The sequence below is a fragment of the Schistocerca americana genome, chromosome 7 (genome assembly GCF_021461395.2).
Source record: "Schistocerca americana isolate TAMUIC-IGC-003095 chromosome 7, iqSchAmer2.1, whole genome shotgun sequence".
NCBI classification, from domain to species: Eukaryota; Metazoa; Arthropoda; class Insecta; order Orthoptera; family Acrididae; genus Schistocerca; species Schistocerca americana.
In genome coordinates this window covers 241,099,172-241,104,979 of record NC_060125.1, presented here as the reverse complement: position 1 = coordinate 241,104,979, position 5,808 = coordinate 241,099,172, and the positions used below count along the sequence as shown (strand labels likewise).

At 46.8% G+C, this 5,808-nt stretch overlaps 1 non-coding gene across 1 annotated transcript; it reads left to right on the top strand.

Annotated features, from left to right (window-relative positions):
• The first annotated feature begins 5,384 nt into the window (after nucleotides 1–5,384).
• On the top strand, nucleotides 5,385–5,459 carry Trnat-ugu. Its single transcript has one exon. It is a non-coding gene; the product is annotated as a tRNA-Thr (tRNA).
• The last annotated feature ends 349 nt before the right edge of the window (nucleotides 5,460–5,808 follow it).

The window sequence follows — 5,808 nt, the reverse complement described above, 5'->3', positions numbered from 1 at the left end:
GTGCAGCAGGTGATCCAACAGCGGCCTCGGGTTTCCGTTCGCTGTGTTGCAGATGCGGTCCAAATGACGCCAACGTCCACGTATCGTCTCATGCGCCAGAGTTTACACCTCTATCCACACAAAATTCAAACGCGACAACCCCTCAGCGCCACTACCATTGCTGCACGAGAGGCATTCGCTAACGATATAGTGCACAGGATTGATGACGGCGATATGCATGTGGGCAGCATTTGGTTTACTGACGAAGCTTATTTTTACCTGGACGGCTTCGTCAATAAACAGAACTAGCGCATATGGGGAGCCGAAAAGCCCCATGTTACAGTCCCATCGTCCCTGCATCCTCAAAAATTACTGGTCTGGGCCGCCATTTCTTCCAAAGGAATCATTGGCCCATTTTTCAGATCCGAAACGATTACTGCATCACGCTATCTGGACATTCTTCGTGAATTTGTGGCGGTACAAACTGCCTTAGACGACACTGCGAACACCTCGTGGTTTATGCAAGATGGTGCCCGGCCACATCGCACGGCCGACGTCTTTAATTTCCTGAATGAATATTTCGATGATCGTGTGATTGCTTTGGGCTATCCGAAACATACAGGAGGCGGCGTGGATTGGTCTCCCTATTCGCCAGACATGAACCCCTGTGACTTCTTTCTGTGGGGACACTTGAAAGACCAGGTGTACCACCAGAATCCAGAAACAATTGAACAGCTGAAGCAGTACATCTCATCTGCATGTGAAGCCATTCCGCCAGACACGTTGTCAAAGGTTTCGGGTAATTTCATTCAGAGACTACGCCATATTATTGCTACGCATGGTGGATATGTGGAAAATATCGTACTATAGAGTTTCCCAGACCGCAGCGCCATCTGTTGTTGAAAATTGTAACTACTGTAATTTCGAAAGTTTGTCTGCCTGAAAATGTACTGTTGTCCCAAGCATATTGCAACAAACGGTGTATTTCTATCGCTGCTCGTTTAATTTTTATTGCCGTTTCAAATATACCGGTCATTTTTGAAACACCCTGTAAGACAGAGTGTATGGAAATCTCCGCGTTTGTCTGCACGCAGCCAGGACAATTTTGCATATGCTGGTGAAATGTGATCAAAAAGTCGAACGTCACAGATATATCGGACGGAGGCATTCATGACCAGTTGCAAACGTCGCGAATTTTCCTGAGAGAGGCCTTGTACGATAATATCGCTGTAGTCAATGATTGAGAGTATAAGCGTTTGTACTAATTTCTTTTTCAGATCGAAAGGGAAGAGTGTTTTTTTTTTTTTGTAGGGCATGAAGCGATGCTGATGCTTTTTTGCACACTGCAGTTACGTGCTCTGTCCAATTTAGATTTTCATCTAGACTGTGGAATAATTAAAGTTTTTGCTAATCAGACTGTCCAAGGAAAAGGATGTTCTGAGTAAAGTTTGTCAGTGTATGAATCTTCAGGTTTCAAAATATAGTGCATTTCCTTTCATTTTTACATTGCTTAAGGCTTTTTGACTAAATACCTCCTGATCATTTAATTTCTATAAAAAAAATAGTAGTTGTAACAATGCATTGCACTCTGCATTTCTTCTGAATTATTTTAGCTCGTTCCTGGATACAATATATTTATGCAATTGCAGCAGCAAGATGAGGTTAGTTGTCTGTTGTGTGCAGGAGCATTGCAGTATGATTCTTTGGAGACGTTAGAAAATATTTTTAAAAAATCGTAGTCAGATACTTGAAAATTGATTTTTCATGATTTCTAGGAAGGATAATAAATGTTTTTGTTCTCTATCAGAATACTGGCATGTCCGATAGTAGGAGGTTCCATTGAATACCGACATGTGGGAATAAAGGTTTTCATAATACAAGTTGTGGGGCTACGTATAATATTTTATGATAAAGATAATAAAGTTTCACTAGATTTCCTAGAAATTTTTAGAGAGAAAGTATAGGTAACGACAATATTCTAAGAGATAGAGCGTTACACATTTCCGTACGTCTTCACAGGGCTAATAATAATTATAACTTTTGATAGTAAAACTTTCACAGCAGTCAGCATGGGTGCATGAACCAGACGGCTGGTGCGAAAGCCCACACGCAGAGGGTTCGCTGCACACCATATCACAGAATTACCGTGGAAAACTATATGGACCACAACAAAACAAAGCATCATCTACTGGTACTTGCGAAAGTGCCTACAACTACTTCGCATTATATCTAAATTTTGCAAGCGCTTTAGCGTGCTTTCATCAATGAAACAACTTATAATGCCACACTAAACATCCAAATATTCTTGTGGAACGCATGAGTGGACCACACGCTGTTGATAAAAACATCTGTATATCTGAAAATACACTCAAGAACCAAAGAAATTGGTATACCTGCCTAAAATCGTGAAGGGTCCCCATGAGCACACAGAAGTGCCGCAACACGACCTAGCATGGACTCGACTAATGTCTGAAGTAGTGCTGGAGGGAACTGACAACATGAATCTAGCAGGGCTGTACACAAATCCGTAAGATTACGAGGGGGTGGAGATCTCTTCTGAACAGCACGTTGCAAGTCATCCGAGATATTCTCAATAATGTTCATGCCTGGGGAGTCTGGTGGGCAGCAGAAGTGATTAAACTTAGAAGAGTCTTCCTGGAGCCACTGTGTTGCAAATCTGGACCTATAGGGTGTCGCATTGTCCTGCTGGAATTGCCCAAGTCCGTCGGAATGTACAATGGAAATGAATGGATGCAGGTTATCAGACAGGATGCCTAAGTACGTGTCACCTGTCAGAGTCGTATCTAGACGTATCGGGAGTCCAATGTTATCGGGAGTCCAATGTCACCCCAACTGCACACACCCCACACCATTAAAGAGCCTCCACCAACCTGAACAGTCCCTCGCTGACATGCAGGGTCCATGGATTCATGAGATTGTCTCCATACCCCCACAAGTCCCTCCGCGTGATACAATTTGAAACGAGACTCGTCCGGCCAAGCAACAAGTTCCCAGTCATCAACAGTCCAATTTCGGTGTTGTTGAGCCCAGGCAAGGCGTAAATCTTTGTGTCGTGAGGTGATCAAGCGTATATGAGTGGGTCTTCGGCTTCGAAAGCCCATGTCGATGGTGTTGCATAAAATGGTTCACACGCTGACACTTGTTGACGGCCCAGCATTGAAATCTGCAGCACTCTGAGGAAGGTTGCAAAAAAATGTTCAAATGTGTGTGAAATCTTATGAGACTCAACTGCTAAGGTCATCAGTCCCTAAGCTTACACACTACTTAACCTAAATTATCCTAAGCACAAACACACACACCCATGCCCGAGGGAGGACTCGAACCTCCGGCGGGACCAGCCGCACAATCCATGACTGCAGCGCCTTAGACCGCTGGGCTAATCCCGCACGGCTGAAGGACTGAACTTCTGTCACGTTCAGCGATTCTCTACAGTCGTCGTTGGTCTCTTTCTTTCAGGATCTTTTTCCGGCCGCAGCGATGTCGGAGACGTGATGTTTCTCATGATTCCCGATATTCCGGATATTCACGGTACACTCGTGAAATGGTCGTACGGAAAAATCCCACCTCGGAGATGCTGTATCCGATCTCTCGAGCGGCCACTAGAACACCACGTTCAACTCACTTAAACCTTGATAACCTGCCATTGTAGCAGCAGTAACAGATCTAACAACTGCGCGAGGCTCTTGTTGTCGTATGCAGCCGTTGCCGACCGCAGCGCCGTATTGTGCCTGTATTTGAATATATATTTACTACGATGGCATCTGTAGTACCAAGCAGCTCCTTAGAATGAACTTACAATGAAATGAACATCCTTAGCTGCTTACAGGCGTTGACATACGTCAACGGGGACAGATGAAAATCTGTAACCCGACCGGGACTCGAACCCTGGATCTCCTGCTTACATGGCAGACACTCTATCCATCTGAGCCACCGAGGACACAGAGGATAGCGCGACTGCAGGGATTTATCTCTGGTACGCCTCCAGCGAAACCCACATTCTCAACGTATTGTCCCGCACTACATGCGTAGTGCCCCCGCCCATTATACTCATTACTCGCGGTGCGTTGCCGATTCCCGTAAGTGTTCGGGCACTGTTTGTGCATCCGCACAGAAGAAGATGATGGTCAAGCGGCCGGTGAGCCTTAACTATACAGGGTGTTACAAAAAGGTACTGCCAAACTTTCAGGAAACATTCCTCACACACAATTAAAGAAAAGATGTTATGTGGACATGTGTCCGGAAACGCTTAATTTCCATGTTAGAGCTCATTTCGGTTTCGTCAGTATGTACTGTACTTCCTTGATTCACCGCCATGATTTCATACGGGATACGCTACCTGTGCTGCTAGAACACGTGCCTTTAAAAGTACAACACAACATGTGGTTCATGCACGGTGGAGCTCCTGCACATTTCAGTCGATGTGTTCATACGCTTCTCAACAACAGATTCGGTGACCGATGGATTGGTAGAGGCGGACCAATTCCATGGCCTTCACGCTCTCCTGACCTCAACCCTCTTGACTTTCATTTATGGGGGCATTTGAAAGCTCTTGTCTACGCAACCCCGGTACCAAATGTAGAGACTCTTCGTGCTCGTATTTTGGACGGCTGTGATACAATACGCCATTCACCAGCGCTGCATCAGGGATTCCATGCGACGGAGGGTGGATGCATGTATCCTCGCTAACGTAGGACATTTTGAACATTTCTTGTAACAAAGTGTTTGAAGTCACGCTGGTACGTTCTGTTGCTGTGTGCTTCCATTCCATGATTAATATGATTTGAAGAGGAGTAATAAAAAGACCTCTAACATGGAAAGTAAGCGTTTCCAGTCACATGTCCACATAACATATTTTCTTTCTTTGTGTGTGAGGAATGTTTCCTGAAAGTTTGGCCGTACCTTTTTGTAACACCCTGTACATTTACTAAGGTGGTATCTGTTCTTTCGGACATGTCCGAAAGAACAGATACCATCGGTGACCAAGCAGCTCGTTAGAATCTTCTTCTTCTGTGCGAATGCACAAACATCCCCCGAACTCTTACGGAAATCGGCAACGCGCCGCGCGTAATGGTTCAAATGGCTCTGAGCACTATGGGACTTAACTACTGTGGTCATCAGTCCCCTAGAACTTAGAACTACTTAAACCTAACTAACCTAAGAACATCACACACATCCATGCCCGAGGCAGGATTCGAACCTGCGACCGTAGCAGTCGCGCGGTTCCGGACTGCGCGCCTAGAACCGCTAGACCACCGCGGCCGGCCGCGCGTAATGAGTATAATGAGCGGGGGCACTACGAATGTAGTGCGGGACAATACGTTGAGAATGTGGATCTCGCGGGAGGCGTGCCAGAGATAAATCCCTGCAGTCGCACTATCCTCTGTGTCCTCGGTGGCTCAGATGGATAGAGCGTCTGCCATGTAAGCAGGAGATCCCGGGTTCGAGTCCCGGTCAGGGCACACATTTTCATCTGTCCCCGTTGACGTATGCCAACGCCTGTAGGCAGCTAAGGGTGTTCACTTCATTGTAATTGTACTTGAATACACATGCCTCTACCAAGTTCCGTCGCAGCGGCGCTAGGAGTCGCTAGAAGAGCGACGGGGCGCGGGTTGCGCACCGGACACACTCCCACGGCCCTTCCGTCCAGCCGCCAGCGCAAGGTCAGCGCGGGTTCTTGCAGAGGCCACTTCCTGTGCCCGTGTTGCCAAGTGGCCGGCCTGGCCTGGACCGCGGAAGCCGCCCGGATGCCTAGCAACCGGTGCAGCCAGCCGCCGGCCGCACCGCTACTCCTACGGCCGAACGCAGGCC